The 21,508-nt window shown below is 37.3% G+C and overlaps 1 long non-coding RNA gene across 2 annotated transcripts in view; it reads right to left on the reverse strand.

Moving 5' to 3' along the window:
* Positions 1-6,580: 6,580 nt before the first annotated feature.
* The window catches only part of LOC138703648 (uncharacterized), a 380,530-nt gene continuing 365,602 nt past the window's right edge, over positions 6,581-21,508 (reverse strand). For both annotated transcript variants that reach the window (XR_011333224.1, XR_011333223.1), the window contains one exon: positions 6,581-9,577. This is a non-coding gene — a long non-coding RNA (uncharacterized lncRNA). The remainder of the gene's footprint in view (positions 9,578-21,508) is intronic.

Below are 21,508 nucleotides of genomic sequence, written 5' to 3' on the forward strand. Positions count from 1 at the left end.
CCACAATATCATTTTAATTTCTCTTCTTAGTCCAATTTGCCCAGAACACTTTAAATGTAGCTATAATGTTAGAAATATCAAGTATAAACATGCGTAATTTCCAATAAAAGCATCCTTTTGGTATAAATGACACTTCCAATTTAATGCTCATTTGTATATACAGTTGCGTGGCCCTTGAATGCAGCAGGTACAATTTCTGTTGACTCTATGCAAGATTTCAACGTATGAGCTATATAAAACCTTATTTTTGATGCAGAATGGCTGGTAAGGTAAGTTTAACAAAAAGGTTTTTGTTCTTCTATTAATGCATCACTTTATTGTGGATTATCAATTCTCTGAGAGTATTACTTGGACGATATTCTTCAGTGCAGTCTTCTGGGCGCAGAACATAAATGAAGTTACTGCCTAATGCGAAATATTCTGGTCCACGATATCTTGTATGAAGAACGAATGTCCACACCTGTGGAGTAACGGCTAGCACGTCTGGCCGCGAAACCAGGTGGCCCGGGTTCGATTCCCGGTCAGGGCAAGTTACCTGGTTGAGGTTTTTTCCGGGGTTTTCCCTCAACCCAATATGAGCAAATGCTGGGTAACTTTCGGTGCTGGACCCCGGACTCATTTCACCGTCATTATCACCTTCATATCATTCAGACGCTAAATAACCTGAGATGTTGATACAGCGTCGTAAAATAACCTACTTAAAAAAAAGAACGAATGGTTAGCAAAGATTTGTGGCCACCACGTTCTCCAGACCTTTGAACATGTGATTGTTATCTGTGGGGTCACTCTACAAAACGAACCCACATACAATGCAGGAACTGAAGAATATCAGCCATGAAATTGCCGCCATCGATGATTTATGATGGATGTACCTCAACATCATTAGACGTGCACAGCTATGTATTGATGCTGCAGGGATCCATTTACATCATCATCATTGTTGGTGAGTCATCTCAGCACTTTGTTTCTGCATTTATTGCTACTTAGAGATTTTTTTGAACAGCAAATATTTTTTAAGTCCACTTCGGATTATGGTGATGTTACACGATACATGCGATTATAGAAGCAGTTTCGGAACTATGATGTTTAAGCAGGAGTCATTCGACATCTGCGTCTCATAGAGCAGTGATAGAGTGTTCACTTAATGATTCGAAGGTTGTGAGTTTGAGGCCCAATTTCTTCAACCTTTGTTAAAATGCACCTAACATAGCGTTAATTAACTGTAAGTTAAAAGTATGAATTGCTGTTAAAAATATTGCGTTTCTTCAACTTTACATTTCTCATTTTAACATTCTGTTTGTTAACTTTCTGTTTGGACCAGAGATTCTAGAGTTTAACCATAACCTATAACCAAGTATAGGCTCACTTCTGTTTTCTGAACTCTAACAATTGCGATTTTCGCATGTTTCCATTGTTTGATTCAGAGAGGATAGAAGTCTTTCTATTCTCTCAGGTTTGATTTCTGCTTCTTTCCTCGTCTGTATCACAATAGCGTGGAGCGGCGTATTGGTATTGCTGTTATGAAATGGAAAACACTGGAACAAAAAGAAATCGTGGGACTAATTTCTCTTCGTTCAAAAGAAACCTGCTGGAAATTATTTCGCAGTATAAACCAATTAATGAGAATAACCAAACAAACGGATCTATTTTGAAAGCGAAAAGTGAGGCTTGGCAGAAAATAGCCTATACCTTTGTATGAACTTCTGTTCTGTCAAATCACAGAAATCATCCCCTCTGTTTATGTATTCATGGATATCATTTTCTAAATAATCCAGATATATAAGTTCAGCATCTAACGCACCAGCCATATTGGATACTTCTATGCTAACAGAGAGTTTGATTTAACTGCATGAAATTGGGCAGTTAAATTAACATAGGTTTTAACAGCCTGTTAGTACTAACAGTAGTTGAAGAAATGCTTCAACTGTTAATTTTGCAGTTAAAATGGAATAACACACTGTTATAATTTAACAAAGGTTTAAGAAACCGGGCCTGAGCCTTGTTTATTTTATTGTCATTTGTTAAAGGACATCCTTGTCGTACTATTCTCTCTATTTCTATTCCTTCGGACATTTCTTCTCCTATTCTGACTTTGATACGTTTCATGTAAAGGTTACTGAATAGCCTCCTCTCTTTCCAATGCATACCAATTTTCTTTAGGATCCCCATCAGTTTATTCCAGTACACTCTGTCAAAAGCCTTTTATACGCCCACAGATACTATATACACTTCTTTTATATCTTCTCTAGGTATCTTATGCCGATTGTTCATAGTAGTCCAATTGCATCCCTCGTATCTTTTCCCTTCCTGAAGCCAAACTGCTCTTCTTCCAACTGTCCTTCCATCTTATAATATAAATGCCGATTCAATGTTCACAGGAGAATCTTTGTAGAGTGCGATATTAGGCTGATAGTCCTGAACTTGTTACATTTCTTGGCAGTGGCGGCTCGTGAACTTGTGGATTGGGAGAGCTGCAGTAGATTTCGGTACATACAAATTTCACTTCTTGATACCATTACTAATAAGTATAGGACAAAAATAAATGCACTACATATCGAAAAACCAAAACTTCCTGACTTAGTTGGGAGATGTCTGTAGGACCATTTGCTAATCCCTAAGAAAAACTAATACCATCGATTTCAGTCTGAATTTCAGATCGGCAGACACTCAACTTGCAATCTACCAGTTCATTCTGAATTGTCTTAGAATAACCTTAAACAGTGACATGTTCCAAATGATTTTTGAGAGGCTCGTTTAGATTACTCACGAATTGTAGCAACCCACGAAACACATCAGAGTTTTTCGAATCGTTTTTTCATCATGTCCCCTAAGGGGAAGTTCATATTGGCCACAAAATTTGATACAAGCAATATTTTTTAAAAATAATTTCACGATTTTTTCTCACTTCTTGATTATGTTTGAGAATGTTTGTTCTGTTCGTTTCACTTAATTGCACAGCAGTATGAGTTGCGTAACATAGCCAATGAAACAACATTTTTCAGGTGAGACTGCGAAGATTCTTGCATTTTGCTTTTTAGGGGCAAATGTCCTAAATCTGTCACACCACTCCTAGTCCATGCAGTATCACCACCGAAGAGGAGGCAAGGAAAACAAAATACAGATTTTTTTTGTTCACATCCACGTAACCACAAATGCTTAGCGTAAATTTCATTGTTATACTTCCTTACATATATGCACTATTTCGGCTGGATGAAGCTTACGTAAAATTTAAGTCGGGTAACGGACGACCCTTTAATTTCACTTCATTACATCAATATTCTCCGCAAGGGAAAAATAAAATTAATATTCTGTAATTCACACACACTCATGTTTGCACATTTGCACTGGTTAAGTTACGGTATTAAGACGTCACACCAAAGCAACACTCAGATATACTGATTGTCAACAATTTTCTAAAACTGGAAAAGAAGTCTCTTTTGTATTTTACGTGCTATATCAAAAGGATTCTATTCGTGCAATCATTTTGAGTTAAGGCAAATATTAGGTTCTGCTGGAGGCTGGATATATAGCCTACGTAATAATAAGGCAAAAGAGAATATTAATTTCGTTATATTAACTCAATAAGATTCTACAACAATAAGTATGTGAAAAGAAAATAAAAATGTTGTCATTAAGTTTCAAGGGAATAGAGAATCCATTTGACGCAGCATTACAATAGCGGTGTGGGAGGAGAGGAAAGATCCCTTGTTGCCTGGCTCTGCAACCACTGCAGCGAAATATGGGTTTTAAACAGCGGCAGTTTTCCTCTGCTCCCCTTCACCTCTCTAACCCCTGACCAAGCAAGACACACTCTCTATGAGCTGCCCACCCTGCAGATCCCAGGACGACTTTGAATGCAGTGTCAATTCCAATACAGTCGACGCGCAAAAAGATTATGCATAAGATAATAGTACATATTCCCGACCAGATGAAATATAAAGCAATTTACCAATAAAAGCTGTAACAATTCTTCTACAAATTAAAATAAATATTATTTTTATTTTCCTGTCAAAGCAGGGAGTGCTGCAGCTCCGCAGCTCTTATGGACGAGCCGCCCCTGTTTCTTTGCATTGGTAGCAACACTGTCTCCGTAAAATCTTCAGGCCATTTGTCTTTCCCATATCGTATTTCGTTGCATATTGATAGAATTTTCTTCCTATCTTCGCCCAAGCTTTTCACTAATTCAATAATTCCACTCATGTTGCTTTCCCATTCTTAATTTCCCTCAGCGCTAGTTCAATTCTTCCCTTAAAATTGAAAACCCTTTTTCATCTTCTGATAATGTTGCTTTGTCTTTTATAGCTAAAACATCTGGATGATACCCTGTCTCATATAACTCTTCCACATATTTCGTCCATCTGTTCAGTATTCCTTGTTTGTCTCCTATTTCACTTAATCTACAAAACTCTAAATCAATCACTCTGATAAAGTTAATTATTTTAAAATAATTTGTAACTTCTGTACTTTAGAATCTGCTCTGTCCATTGTCGGCATCCTACTATAGCTGGGAGTTGTTATTGTATGTTTACAATAAATTTTTATGCTCGACCATGCCGAAATGTAGTTTTTATAAACCTGGTAGCAGCCCTTTAATGGACCTCATTAAAGTACACCTATTCATTAAAGTTCAGGTGTTCCACCAATCAGAAAATACCATTGTAGCAATATGAAAGCGCAAGTATCGATTATTCTCGGATATGCAATCGAAAGGCAACTAGCGCGAGATTAGACAATATTAAACTCAGTCGAAAAAAACAACACACAAATTAACATCAATTCACCGTCATCTTCCAGCCTTTCACAAAGCACACTCTCGCAAATTCAGTTCACCAATTGCCGGAAAAAATCAATATGGTCGAGCATAAAAAGTCGTATGAAACTTGACTATAATCGATAATGGTAATTAAGACGCGAGTATGTTTATGAGACGAGCGCAAGCGAGTTTCATAATTTTCATACGAGCGTCTTAATTACTACCATTATAGGCTCGTTGCATAATGTACTAATTATGTAGTAGTAGGAATCAGTGGCGTAGCATGACATTTTGAGCAGGGGAAGCTAATTCAAGTTGTCTTTCATGCAATATGAGAAAACGTATTACAAAAATATAATCTTAAAATAAATAGTAGTCAATGTCAAGTCAGCAGTCGAAGATTGGTTGGAACCTCGTAAGTAACACCAATAAGGCATGACCTCAAATGGTACGTAGTAAAATACAGTATGATTTCACGGTTTACACATATCTCTAACAAATAGACACGTATACGTATAACATTAGCTCACTCACTGTCATAGTTACAGGAATCACAATATTAACGGTCAATAGATACAGTATTAGTATCATTACGTATGTATGCATCTTCTTTTGGTCGTATCCTTCATTGACAGCAAGGGAGTCGGTCATTTGTTTCTTAGATCACACTTTTGTTCGTAAGTCAGTCTTGATAATAGAATTGTCCTAAAAATTCAAGTAAATTGGTGTCAGGAACTGTTATTTCACTCATTATTTTTTATATCAGCCACAATGCACACTAACCCTTCAACTGAACACAAGTCACGAAAAGGGATAACTCGGAAACTACTTATTTTAAATGTTAAAGCTAGCTTCTTGATAGCCTTGCGACCAGGATAGTTTAGTTAGAAAGGGACGGAAAATCTTCGAGGTGGGTTACACAGAAGAATGAGTGTGAGAAACCAGTCTGCTTGCAAGCTGGTGTGTGCAGGCTTCTAGTTTACTGCTGCATCACAAATCATCCTGAGCTGCCGCATCACAATATTTAACGCGAAATCATAAATTCTATTAAAATTAATAAATAATTTTGTCCATAGACTGCAGGTTTATTATGAAATTATTATTAACTGGGGAAGCTGAGCTTTTTAGCTTACATTGACGCTACGCCACTGGTAGGAATATCTTTTGTCTTATTACACAATCACTACAGAAATTTCCTGCTTCTAGAATGGCATATATTTATCATTATGTGAATAAGAGTACCTACACACCATAAGTTTTATTAAAATGATAAAAATGATATGTTAAGCACTTACCTCTATTTGATGTTAAATTAAAGACTTCTGCTTTAGCGCTGCATTTGTTTCATCCTGGTGTTTGTCTGGAGGAACTCTGTACAAGTACCCGTATATCAAGGATCAAGTTTAGGCAGTTTGAGATATAGGTTAATTAGGATTGGGTTGGATTGGGTTGGTTGGTAGCATCCAGTAATAATTTTTTGTTACGCCACTGCATGATGGTTAGTCTGTTCTTTATTTGACAAGGATACTTAGAATTATTATTATTAATAATAATAATAATAATAATAATAATAATAATAATAATAATAATAATAATAATAATAATGTAGGTAGTAAAAATGTAGAAATGACAGTGCGAGAATAGCAGTGGGAATTTTTCTTCTACGTTTCAAGCAGTAATCCTTTCTTCAGATAACAGGCTGCTCTCATAAATTGACTGAGCATATTGGGAATTAAATCTGTGGCTTTCCCAAAACACGCTATGAAATGTTTCATATAAAACAATTTTTATCTCGAAAAGGAAGCAAAAACGGGCAAAGTTGTATTAAACTTTTTTTGTTCGAAATATCTCAAAGAATAACCCCTTGAAATTAATGACATTACCATCTGGAAATGGGAACAAGATGCACCTTATGGTAAATCATGAGGAACGAAGTTCATCTTGTTCACACCTGTGAAGTAACAGTCAGCGCGAAACAGATGCATTATAGGACCCACCCTAAATATAAAAATATGCTAAGCCACAAAAAAAGGTCAATGGAAGTTGCGTTTCGATCAATTAAATGGTCGATATATATTGTTTTCATTATGTTGCCAATCAATCAATATTGTTGTATATAGTTTGATCATAATCATGGCGGCAATTTAGAGTGCTATAGTTAAATATAAAAAAGAAGTGGATCAAATTCTACCTCTTTATTTAAAATGTAGGCCTCGAAATGGAAATTATGGAATTATAAATAAGTTGTAAACTTTTTAGTAGCTTTATCCATGAATAAAGACATGTAGGCTATGTTTATGGTTTTTTTATGCGAATGTGGTTTACTTAGGAGTGAAATGTTTTGCGAAACATGCAATCCTGGGACGAGACTGAAGAAATTTAAAAGTAAACCAGATGAACTTCTGTGGAGATGTCATTGGAAATTACAAGGTATTAAATGATAGACATAGGAACGCCGTATCGTAGCACTTTGTGAAATCACTGGGATAGCGGAGAAGATGAAACGGAACATCTCCAGTGAGGTCCATGGTAAAATGCTAATTTTACACCAATTTTGTTTTTAATTCTTTGGTCCAGGGAAAATACTAGTAAAAATGTATTTTTGTGAAAGACTAGTATTTTCCCTGGACCAAAAATGCAGTATAATTGAGTAGAATTAGTATTTTATAATATATTATAAAGATGACTAATATGAACTTAATTTTATTGTTATATTAATACCAATGTTGTATTGTTTGAAATTTTAATGTTACTGTGTTTAAAGTTTAGCTTTGGTTTGTTTCTTTAACTTTATTTTGAATAAAATTTAATATATTGTATAACAAAGGTGACTAATATGAGTTTAATATCATTATTGTTGGTTTTATTAAATTATACATGTTTATAGTACTATGTATTTAGTATTGTTAAGATGGCATACTTGATATAATAATCGAAAATATACAATATATAATCGATACTACGGAATACTCGGGGTGGATCCTATAATACATCTGTTCCGTCAGCGCGTCTGGCCGCGAAACCAAGTGGCCCGGGTTCGAATTCTGGTTGAGGTTTTTCCGAGGTTTTCCCCCCAACCCAATATGAGCAAATGCTGGGTAACTTTCGGTGCTGAACTCCGGATTAATTTCACCAGCATTATCACCTTCATTTCATCCAGACGCTAAATAACCTGAGATGATGATATAGCGTCGTAAAATAACTCAATAAAATAAAAAGTTCATCTTACACTTCAGTTTCAGGATGGTAATGTCACTCTGTATAATTGTATACTCAGGTATCTTCAACATGATATCAAATGTAGGAGGAAAGAAAGAGAGGGAACATTAATTTTACTGGGGGGATGCGACATACCTGACTATAAGTTGAGAGGGTAGAAAGTGTCTTCCTCTCCCCCCCCCAAAGTTGGCACCTATGCTTTGAATATTCATTCTTGGTACATGCTTGTCAATTATCGATAAGGTGAGAACTCTTGTGATAATTATTTTCTATAATCCAACGAGTGCTGATAGTTTTCCGATAATTTAATTGAGTTTAACGAATGTTTGCTGTCATGATAATTATTTCTCAACCTCCGGTCTCGAAATAATTATGTAATGACAGCAAACATGAGTTTAAAAGCGAAATTAAATTACCTGAGGATAACTATTATCAGGAATAGCTTTCGACAAGATAATTTCAATGCAAACAACTGTAATTCTGAACAACTAAACATTCGAGGTTATAATAATAAGATCCAGAAAAACAGTCGAATCGAAGCAGAGATGATAAGAATAAAAGGCTCCTTAGAAAAAAAAAACAACTGAACATTTGAGGTTATAACAACACTTTATTTTGACCTCTTTTATCATTGTTTATCTATAATTTTCAACATGTTTAATTTTATTGTAAACATTTTTACTTTTAGTAATTAATTGTGCAATTATTGTTCCATGTTGAGATTGCGAGTCTACGTAATTGCTTGATTGCTGTTACTGGAAACAGAGACGATAAAAATAAAACAAATGAACGTAAGAGGAAAAAATTATCATTTATTAATTTTGAGCACCATGCTTTTAACTATCAGTGTAATTCGATTCTCATTTGTCAATCTAGCGTCAATGAGCTCGTTCATTGGCTGAGAAACGTTCGCATGGGATTATCTATCATATTTGAATGTTTTCATCTATATTCAGTATTATAGACCTATAAAAATAAAAATGAAGCTTAATGATTATGTGGATTATATGTATAAATCATATTTATTTTATTTACATTTATATTTATAAGCACATATATACACACCAAGTATGAAGTATTTGGACAGAGCACATTGAGTGTAAATACAAAAAGTGTGCCCTACTTTCTTAGTTCAAATTACGCGATATTTATTATCCATATTGTTTCACTTTTTTTCATATATTTATAGTAGGATCGGTACCGGTAGTAATTCAGCCACAGTCGAGAGATGCTCGTGTCTACATTAACTCTTAACACATTTTCACCTGGACACTCGAACCACACTGTCACGTTTGCTCATTCACTACGTTGACAATTTCTTGTGGAAGGAAGCACTGGATGCTCGATCCAACTCGATTGTTGTGAGACTTTCGATATGCGTCGTGTTGCTGATATCTGCCATCTGGATTGTTTCACGACTTTTGTGGTTGAAAGCTCCCCATCTCTTCTTTCTTTTATCATCAGCTGTAGGACAACATAATTGCCTGAAGATGCATATATAGCCAAGCAAGAGCGCCACGACAAGCAATGTGACGACAGCAAGTCCTGAGATCAGGAGGACGATGCTATCTCCAGCCATCCTTACAGATCATCGCTGTCTATGATCTGAAAAAAAGAGAAAAGAAAAACACATGAAAGAACTTTCATTGTTGTATAGGCGCTGGCAAAGGAGAGCAAAGGTTAATTGGAATTTCCCGGTTTCTGATCGGATCAGAAACACTGATAGAACTGATATTTAAACATCAATACTCATATGTATGAGGTCTCGCCCACCTCATTGAATATTACACGTATACTATGAAGTAGACAATGTGTATTATTACCATGTAATACGAGAAAAATTCGTACCGGCATCGGGAATCTAACCCAGGACCTCTCAGCTCTGCGCGCTGAGCGCTCTTTCCAACTGAGCTATGCCGGGACATGATCCCGGCAGTTGTTACAAACTGTTGTTGAATATGGCCACAAAGTTACACACACACACACACACACACACACACACACACACACACACACACACACACACACACACACACATATATATATATATATATATATATATATGCAGGGTGTTTAAAAATACGGGGCATAATTTCAGGTATGTATTTCCCACGTGTAGACAATCAAAATAGTTCATTACAACATGTGTCCGGAAATGCTTTATTTCCGAGTTATGGCTTTCTCAACATTGAAATTCACCGGAACGTTTTTCTTTCCGCAGGTCGTTGCCGTCAAAGGAGACATTAAGAGGGCACTCTGACAGTTCATTCCGAGGCGAAGGTTACATTCAGTGTGTTGTGTAGGCGTTAGACTGTGCGACATGTATTCAAATCAAGAGCTGGCAGAGATACACTTCATGTACGGTAAGGCGGACGGCAATGCTGCGCTGGCTCGTCGTTTGTACCAGGAGAGGTACCCACAGCGATAATGTCCAGATCGGAAGACATTTGTACGTCTCCATTACCGTCTGTGCGAGTATGGAAAATTGAACTCTCCTGGTTTGGGAAGGGGACGACCAAGATCTACAACTCCAGAAGTACAGGAGGAGATTCTGGAGGCTGTGAACATGACTCCTTCTATCAGCACACGAAGGGTAGCGTTGCAAGTCAATGTTCCTCATACGACTGTCTGGAGACTGTTGAAAGAGTATCAATTGTATCCTTATCATTTGCAACGTGTACAGGCCCTGTCACCAGCAGATTACCCTGCACGAGTTAGGTTCTGTCAGTGGTTCTTGCAGCAGTGTGGTGTAAATCCGAACTTTCCTGCCTTAGTATTATTTACAGATGAAGCACAGTTCACACGAGATGGCATAACAAATTTCCACAATCAGCATGTATGGGCGTATGAAAACCCACGTGCAACTGTTCCATCTCATCACCAGGTGCGGTTATCCCTCAACATGTGGGCCGGTATCATTGGTGATCGATTAGTTGGACCCCATGTACTTGTAAACAGACTTACGGGGCAGGCGTACACAAACTTCCTGGAAAACACCATACCTCATGTTTTAGAAGACACTCCACTGATCAATCGTAATAAATCCAAGCGAGAATCGGACCCACGCCCGAGCGTAACTCCGGATCAGCAGGCAAACGCGCTACCGCCTGAGCTACGTCGGTGGCTGCACTGCAAGTTACAAAACTTGGGACCTATTTTATGCTTTGTAGTGAGGCCAATTTCTATCTGATGCTTTTCCAATTCACTGTGGGCTAAAGCAAGGAGATGCACTATCACCTCTACTTTTTAACTTTGCTCTAGAATATGCCATTAGGAAAGTCCAGGATAACAGAGATGGTTTGGAATTGAACGGATTACATCAGCTGCTGTCTATGCGGATGACGTGAATATGTTAGGAGAGCAAACGATTAGGGAAAACACGGGAATTTTACTTGAAGGAAGTAAAGCGATAGGTTTGGAAATAAATCCCGAAAAGACAAAGTATATGATTATGTCTCGTGACCAGAATATTGTACGAAATGGAAACATAAAAATTGGAGATTTATCCTTCGAAGAGGTTGAAAAATTCAAATATCTGGGAGCAACAGTAACAAATATAAATGACACTCGGGAGGAAATTAAACGCAGAATAAATATGGGAAATGCCTGTTACTGTTCGGCTGAGAAGCTTTTATCATCTAGTCTGATGTCAAAAAATCTGAAAGTTAGAATTTATAAAACAGTTATATTACCGGTTCTTCTGTATGGTTGTGAAACTTGGACTCTCACTTTGAAGAGAGGAACAGAGATTAAGGGTGTTTGAGAATAAGGTTCTTAGAAAAATATCTGGGGCTAAAAGGGATGAAGTTACAGGAGAATGGAGAAAGTTACACAACACAGAACTGCACGCATTATATTCTTCACCTGGCATAATTAGGAGCATTAAATCCAGACGTTTGAGATGGGCAGGGCATGTAGCACGTATGGGCGAATCCAGAAATGCATATAGAGAGTGTTAGTTGGGAGACCGGAGGGAAAAAGACCTTTCGGGAGGCCGAGACGTAGATGGGAGGATAATATTAAATGGATTTGAGGGAGGTAGGATATGATGATAGAAACTGGATTAATCTTGCACAGGATAGGGACCGATGGCGGGCTTATGTGAGGGCGGCAATGAACTTCCGGGTTCCGGGTTCCATTTGTAAGTGCCGAAATATTTAAAAGAAAATGTTTGTGTTATTTAGAAACTCTCTGTATGTGAGGCGAAAGGAAGGGAAACCAGGTGCGGGGCCGTAGCTGCTTGTAGGTATTAATATAATTGGGCTGTTAACACTTCACTTCCCTCGCAACATGACAGGCCTTCCCGCGGGAACGTTAAGCTTGTACTGAAGCTCTGGCGAACTCAGACTTATTGCCCCCATGAACAACTACTCCAAGCAGTGGCGGCTCCTGCGTATTTCTTAAGAGGAGGAAAGAAGGTAACAGGACGAAATGACACCTTCTTGAATGAAACATGCTACAAATTAGCCAACATGCATACATGTAAGACCAGGTAGTGTTGGGGTTGGCCTTCCCTTCTGTATAGCAGTCTGTTCTTGTAAACTGAGTTTCCTAAATTTTCCATAAAATATAATGTTTTCACTTCCATTCATTGCTGAATAATTGCGCAAATTAACAATTACAAGGAAATTCACCTCGCAGCATTTTTCGAGCACACTACAGCATCACACGTGTTGGAAGAGACTATAGCTACTAACACGTAATCGGAACCGCGGAAATGGGAAATAATCTGAGGAAAGCGAGAACACTGCACCCACCCACGTGATCTGTGTTGCCACATGTACATTTTACAAGTTCAGTATCACATGCTTTTGAAGAATATCAGTTCTTGTAAAGTTATACTACCATTATTGTTCAAAGTTGCAGGTGGCCAATTTTTTATGTTAAAAATAATGTAGTTTGGAGTACTACTTTCAGTTTCAAATATATTTGTACGAAATTGACAACTTGGCTGTTGCCCTGTCTAGTATACAATGAATGGAAGTGAATTTCAGGGGCCAAAAAGATCTATTACTTCCTCTTTGTTTTATATAAACCCGATTTTAACTTTCAAATATCCTTGAAAGTTTCAAACCGTGAATAGTAGCCTATATAAAGTGCAATGAATAATATTTTTGATTTATAATTTTAAAAAAGTTTATATTATGGTGTCTTTCATAGCGTTGCGTTAAAACCGTCTTTATTGTGCCTCCTCCTAGATGTGTTATAGTCTGGTTGAATGCAAGATCGTTAGATGGCAGCGGTAGCGAGCTTGCTGCACGACCAGTCGGTTTCTATTTCCCGCCCATGTGCTGATTCAGAGGAGGATCTCCTCCCTTTTCATTCATTAACTCGCTTTAAAACTCTGCTTCTTTCTATGGCCGCTAGTGCGCTGTTGTCTATTTGTGCTAACTGCAGTAGAGGAGGAATGGATTGGCTTTCCTCCACACAAGCAAAATCGTATCTTTCTCATAGTTTTCTAGCAGCACATGAGTGCGCATCGTTTAAAACTCGATGAACCGAGGTTTCCTTATAGCTGTGAACTTAAAAATTATCGAATCTTCCTCGAATTTTAAGGCATATTTTATTTGGCATTTACTTTCAAAAGAAGAAAAATGTGAAGAGGACGTTCCTCCCTTCCCTCCCCCGAGGAACCGCCACTGACTCCAAGGCGTTTTTTATACAGACGCCATCTGCAGAGAGGATGCAATAAGGGCCACTCCATCCATCTCCAGCCTTCAGATTGCCCTCTTCCCTGAAATGTGGTAATGGTTTGCAGCTTTATCACGCCTCTTTCTTTCCATCTGCCGTCTCCAGAGCAACTGAACGTATGAATTCCTTCCTCCTAGACACTATTCTTCTTGTCGTCTGCGGTAGACTCCTGTTTATTACAGCAATTTGAAACTGTAAAGATATTCCGTGATATTATTATTCTTCGTAAGTGCCACTTCATATTCAAGCATTTATAACTCGTTGAGAATTTTTTAAAGACATTTTCCATAGAACGATGTTACATAAATGGCGACGCCAGCATTTTCAGCTTAATTTAATCCACCGTTATAGTGTCTATTCAGAAAATATGAACGTTCATCTTTCCTGCCATCGATGTGCTTCAGTGAAATATACAGAGGCTCCACAAGTCGCTACATTTCTTCATTTCGTGTCTCTACTATTTCACTTAGCAATATTGAGGTTTCCAGATTTGATTTGAGGTAGATAAGAGTTGAGCACATGATGGGACTCTCGTGAAATTGGGTGAGCGCAGCGCTGGGCCTTCATTACATAGCAGCTTGTTAACAATGAACAAATATTTATACTTGTTTTTTTGAAAGATGGGACATGACAGGAGCGTTGCGATCGGAGAAACAACTGAATGTCACATAGCGTGGTAGGCCTGTTGCTATGGTAACAACGGTTGAGTTGCCAAACTTACAGTTCCCACGTGACGAGTGCTTAATAGCTCTCTTGGCGACATTTATTGTGCACACAATGTTAGCATTGATACGTTTCGTCTTTGATTCTCTGTCGATTTTTGTATTGTTTTCTTACCTTCGCGTCAATTGTCAATGAATGTTTTAACGTCAGCCATCTTAACGACAATTGCTAGCTTCCATCAGCTGGCAGCATGGTAATCCATATTGGCAACATGGCACTGTAGTTCCAAGCTCGGCCGCTTACCTGTAGTGTCCCATCTTTAAAAAAAACAAGTATAAATCTTGTCTGTGTGAGAAACAATCGGCAAATTGTAATGGAATCCTCTCATTACAAAATTTACGTAAATCTACAATACGGGACCTGTAATTTGCTTTTCTTTTCTTAAAAGTCCACCACTCCATCTGCGGACTCCAGGTCAAAGGATGTAAATGAAACCACTCGAGAAAACGCTGTATTAATATTTTATTCAAAATTAATTTCTATGTGCGCAATTGAAGAGTTAACTCTGTATACCGGTACCTATCATGTTCGTAGGTTCGAATCTCGCGTAAGATATGGACACTTTTCAGTTACCTATATTATTTTAGGTGGAGGCCTGACGTTGTACTGACAGACAGACAGATAGACAGACAGACAGACAGACAGGCTGACTGACTGACTAGCAGGGAGATGGGTGGGTAGGTAGATATGGAAATAGGTAAATACCGGTAGTTAGATATGTAAATAGGTAGATATTTAAATTAGTAGGTAGTGGGTAGGTATGTTATATTACCGGTTGTTCTGTATGGTTGTGAAACTTGGACTCTCACTTTGAGAGAGGAACAGAGATTAAGGGTGTTTGAGAATAAGGTGCTTAGGAAAATATTTGGGGCTAAGAGGGTTGAAGTTACAGGAGAATGTAGAAAGTTACACAACGCAGAGCTGCACGCATTGTATTCTTCACCTGACATAATTAGGAACATTAAATCCAGACGTTTGAGATGGGCAGGGCATGTAGCACGTATGGGCGAATCCAGAAATGCATATAGAGTGTTAGTTGGGAGGCCGGAGGGAAAAAGACCTTTGAGGAGGCCGAGACGTAGATGGGAGAATAATATTGAAATGGATTTGAGGGAGGTGGGACATGATGGTAGAAACTGGATTAATCTTACTCAGGACAGGGACCAATGGCGGGCTTATGTGAGGGCGGCAATGAACCTCCGGGTTCCTTAAAAGCAAGCAAGTAAGTAAGTAAGTAAGTAAGTAGGTAATGTTCGAACATAAGAGAGGAAACCAAGACATTACAAACTTCGTCTTATTTCCTATGAAAAACTAATAGCAAGATCTGTACCAAAGTTCTTAAGCGGTTAAAACATGATGGGGTGGAAGTGGAGAACAACGATTATTTTTATAACAAGTTGGAACAAACACGACAGGCCTCCTCCTGCAGAGCGAACATCGGCGAATATCGAACTTCGCTTTACTGAACAAACTTGAACCGAACATAACGCCTGTAATGTACGACGCTAGTATACTGTATAAACAGTATAAGTTCTATTGTAAGAATTAGTTACATTATGCCAGATAAAAAGGTTATGTGACAATTAGTTATTATATTTTTCTTTATTTTATGTACGAGGGAGGGTCGAAAAGTAATGCACAACAACTTTTTGTGACAGGTATTTAATAGGTACCGGTAGGCAAAACGAAATAATTCAGAAAAAAGTTACAGGTTTTACCTATTTTTCAACACAGGAATCAAGTCTCGACACATTCCCCCATCGTGACACCAGATTCAGTATACACCTCGTTCATAAAACTCCGTTTTCTGGGCACATAACCACCTGCGCACGACTGATTTCACTTCTTCATCCGAACCGAAGCGTTGGCCTCCTAGGAATTTTTTCATTGGTCCGAAGAGGTGAAACTCAGACGGTGCTAAGTCTGGGCTGTAGGGTGAGTGGTGGAGTTGCAGCGGTCACTGGTCGACCGGAACGTGCTTCGTCGGTAAGATTTACTCGGCCCTCTTCGAAGAACCTGCATCACCTAGAGATGTTGCTACGGTCCAGACAATCAGCACCATACACCTCCAACATTTCCCTGTGGATTTCACTCGGACTTTTTTGTTTTTCTCAGAGAAAACGGAGTATACCTCGTTGCTCTTCACAAGTAGACGATGCTAGCACACGTTCCATCTTTACTCAGTAGTTACCGCTCGTTCCGCCAGGATGACAACTAATCGAGATATTGCTGTCTGTATCGCAAGATTCAAACTAATTATCTGCAAACTTTGAACGTCCTAACCTAAATAGTATGCAGTAAAGAAATTGTGCGTTCCTTCCGATCTTCTCTAGCACTACCACAATTCTGTATAAAACATTATATAGGATGTATGCACATTGGTGTGAAATATTTTGGGGACGTATTCTAACAACAAAACATTGAAAGACTCGTGTATAAACATGGCCCAGAAAATGCTTATTTTCAGAGTTATCGATACTCTGAGATTTTAGCTGATTTGTACATATATTATTTACTCTTTCTGGGTGTGCTAGAGTATTTTTATATAAAAAAATCAATATATATCTTTGTTCTGTCAAAGTATCATCATCATCATCATCATCATCATCATCATCATCATCATCATCATCATCATCAGGCAGTACATCTCACTTGACATGTGTCAGAGGAATAACAATTGTTTGTATGCATCTGAAGTCTGACTAGCGTAATATGTAGCTAGTCGGCGATGTATGAAATGGAGGAAAAAAGGAACTGGCCATTCCAAAGGCATACGCAAGAGGGCGAGATTACCAAGTTTGAATCCTCCCTTAAACTTTTTGAAAAAGTGATGTATTTAGATTTGAGTATTTGTTTTTTAATCCACCATCTTTTTCCTTCTCTAATTTTGCACTGTCATCGACATAGGGCATAATGTTCACAATAATACACAATAGAAATATCGAAGTGAATTGCAACTGTTGATTAGAAGGAACCAACTGCACACTGGCGTTCAAAGATAACTGACTGATTCCTATTAATCGATAATTTGTTCGTGTAAGTGTGACTCCTTTACTTATTACTTCTATCAATAGACAGCAAAGATATCAGTCAGTATTGCCAATTGTAGGCCTGCGTACGAGTAAATATACCCGCATTATAAAATTAAAAATTTCATTCCCCTCTAATGATTGTAAAAACACTAGATTTAGCAAGAAACCGCTGAAACTATCAATTATGAGAATAATTTGTATTAAAACTAAATCTACATCTATATTTTCCCTAAATACTTTCTTACCCGTTCCAATAATAGGGTCACCTATTGAGAACTAGCGAAACTATTCAAAGTTTGGCAATTTGTTATCTGATCTACGATTTTATGATCGTGTAAGCGAACTTTCCAATCACGAGATGTCAGAACCAAACATATAAAAAATTGAAAAACTTTAAAAGAGCTGCTAGTTCCCAATAGGTGACACCATTATTGGGGGCCGTTAAAAAGTGTCAGGGGAAATGATTATGTAGATTAAGCATATATTATTCTCATAATTAACAATTTCAGCGGTTTCCAGCTAAACCCAGTGTTGTTTTACAATCAGTAGAGTGGGATGAAAAATTGCATTCTATAATGCGGGTATATTTATCAACGATTGGCAATAGTGACTATTATCGTCGCCATCTATTTATGGAAATAAGTTAAGAATCCACACTTACACCAACAAATTATCGATCACTATCGATTAGTAGGGTCATATATCTTTGAACGTCAGTGTATAGCGTACTTATAATGGCAGTCGCGGTCTGTCACTAATATTACTTAACATAGGGTAAAGGTTGGTAAATTGTGATATTTCTTTTTAAGAATTTATTACGATTTTACTGAGCGATAGAAGGATCGGTTTTGTGCAGCTACTTAGCCACGAACATTCCCTTAATAAGTTGACGCAAAAAACCGATCTTCCTCTCGCTCAGTAAAATTGTAATAAATTCTCAAAAAGAACTATCACAATATTACTCGTATCACAGTATTACCAACCTTTAACCTATATCTGCTACTTGTTTATGCTAGCTTTCGTAATCCATACCTGAATATGGAACATAAACCTAAAGCTTCAGTTTATTTAGTATAATTATGTATTTCAATCACATTTTCATTTTTAACCAATTTCCTAGTCCTTGAACTGCAATAATTTACAGAATATTTGACATTCATGTTATTGGAGAATGTAGGTAAATGTCTATATTAAAAATAGGGAACAGTGAAAACTGTCGTACTACAGCCGCAGTCTAGTATATACAGTCGCGAAGCTCAATACGTAGTAAATATGCAAACATTAGATAGTTGCTCACCACTAGGATCGCTAATATCGCCTCATTACAGGTAATGCAAAATCGTACCGTCACAGTCTATTGTTTCTAGCATCCTCAAAACTCAAGCTTCGTGACTTTATATAGTAGACTGTGCTACAGCAATGAAAGTCATAGGTTATAGGCCTATTACTACATTTCACTGTTGGCATAATTTGTTTGCGTCTATCTTTTAAAAAGGGGAAAGGTCATATTCTGACTAAAAATACATTATAGTTGATTCAATTGTTTCAGGATGTTCTGAAATATTTGTGAATTTAACCTCAGTAAAATTTCTAATGACACTTTCTAAGAATAGAATGAATATATACTATTAGAAGATGATAGTGATACATTTTCACGAATCAAATAAAACAATATAACAATCAAAAGCAATGAAATGGTCAGGAATAAAGACATATCTAATTCTAGCAATATCCTACTCTCGCACAGCCATAGTCATTTGTTTGAGCGATGCTAGCGCATGAAAAACCCCAACCTCCGTAGGACATACGTAGTATAGTGGAATAGGGAAGTAAATATGTCCCTAGTTATTTATGTTGAATAAAATATTAAAAAATCCATAATATTTGCCCGATCCCGGGATTTGAAGCAAAGACCTCCTGAATGCGAACCTAAGTTCATCTGATTTTGTAGCCGGAAATGTGAGTTACTGGGAAATGAACAAGGTATTCCAGGTACGGAATGATGGACTGCGGTCGTGATAAGTCTGTGGGTAGAAGACTTATATTGCAAGTTTCGTTCGTGGAGTGTTCGTTAAAAAATGTGTATAGTTTGTGTTTTGAAAGACTATTCCAACGAAAGACTGAAATGCAGAGAAGACATTCTTATTCCTGATAATAGTCAACTTATCATCATGGATGTAGCTGTGTGTAAGTAATAAGTTTCTATTTTATTTTTAAGAGTTACAAATGTGTCATTATAAGTTCTTTGAATTTCTTCTCTTTCATTATAAATGCTCGGATTTATAAACAATTTAAGCTAATTTTAATGTGTACAATGGAAGAAAACAGCAGGTTTGTTTTGTTTTTGAAGCGTTCGTTTTGGGGATGTGCAAACAAAGTTCCTTATTTAATTCAAATGGGAGAGAATATTATTTATTATAACCGTGTTGATCGACATCAACATTCATTGATGGACATCAACATTCATTGATGGCTGCACTTTTGCGGTTCGTAATTAAGTCAAATGGCTGTAGAGTAGAATTATAATGTTTATATAGTGACACGAATAATTTAATTTCGTAATCGTTAACTTTAATAACACGGGAGGTTATCCGTATTTGGCACATGTTAGAGGTGGGGATCGTTTTCCACTGTGTTTTACTCTAAGGCGGTGTGTATTTTCGTAAATACTGCGAGTTGAAGATTACGTGTTCTGGACATCCCATAGTCCTCGTACCTGTAACTTGACTGCTGTGGAATCGCTACTCACTATTTTCACTTTTTACCACGGTAACCGTATTTTCTCTGATTGGTTTCATTACGATTCGTTTAGTTAGGTTAGTTTAGTTTATTATTCTCTATCAAGAAGGGTAGGTTAATTTTACTGTTCCCTGTCAAGAAGGTTAGATTAATTTTACTGTTCCCTCTCAAGGAGGTTAGGTTAATTTTACTGTTCCCTGTCAAGAAGGTTAGGTTAATTTTACTGTTCCTTCTCAAGGAGGTTATGTTAATAATTTTACTGTTCCCTGTCAAGGAGGTTATGTTAATTTTACTGTTCCCTGTCAAGGAGGTTAGGTTAATTTTACTGTTCCCTGTCAAGGAGGTTAGGTTAATTTTACTGTTCCCTGTCAAGGAGGTTAGGTTAATTTTACTGTTCCCTGTCAAGAAGGTTAGGTTAATTTTACTGTTCCCTATCAAAGAGGTTAGGTTAATTTTACTGTTCCCTGTCAAGGATGTTAGGTTAATTTTACTGTTCCCTGTCAAGGAGGTTAGGTTAATTTTACTGTTCCCTGTCAAGGGTGTTAGGTTAATTTTACTGTTCCCTGTTAAGGAGGTTAGGTTAATTTTACTGTTCCCTGTCAAGGAGGTTAGGTTAATTTTACTGTTCCCTGTCAAGGAAGTTAGGTTAATTTTACTGTTCCCTGTCAAGGATGTTAGGTTAATTTTACTGTTCCCTGTCAAGGAGGTTAGGTTAATTTTACTGTTCCCTGTCAAGGAGGTTAGGTTAATTTTACTGTTCCCTGTCAAGGATGTTAGGTTAATTTTACTGTTCCCTGTCAAGGAGGTTATGTTAATTTTACTGTTCCCTGTCAAGGAGGTTAGGTTAATTTTACTGTTCCCTGTCAAGAAGGTTAGGTTAATTTTACTGTTCCTTCTCAAGGAGCTTATGTTAATAATTTTACTGTTCCCTGTCAAGGAGGTTATGTTAATTTTACTGTTCCCTCTCAAGGAGGTTAGGTTAATTTTACTGTTCCCTATCAAGGAGGTTAGGTTAATTTTACTGTTCCCTGTCAAGGATGTTAGGTTAATTTTACTGTTCCCTGTCAAGGAGGTTAGGTTAATTTTACTGTTCCCTGTCAAGAAGGTTAGGTTAATTTTACTGTTCCTTCTCAAGGACGTTATGTTAATAATTTTACTGTTCCCTGTCAAGGAGGTTATGTTAATTTTACTGTTCCCTCTCAAGGAGGTTAGGTTAATTTTACTGTTCCCTATCAAGGAGGTTAGGTTAATTTTACTGTTCCCTGTCAAGGATGTTAGGTTAATTTTACTGTTCCCTGTCAAGAAGGTTAGGTTAATTTTACTGTTCCCTGTCAAGAAGGTTATATTAATT

This window comes from Periplaneta americana, chromosome 7 (assembly GCF_040183065.1).
Source record: "Periplaneta americana isolate PAMFEO1 chromosome 7, P.americana_PAMFEO1_priV1, whole genome shotgun sequence".
Classification (NCBI taxonomy): Eukaryota; Metazoa; Arthropoda; class Insecta; order Blattodea; family Blattidae; genus Periplaneta; species Periplaneta americana.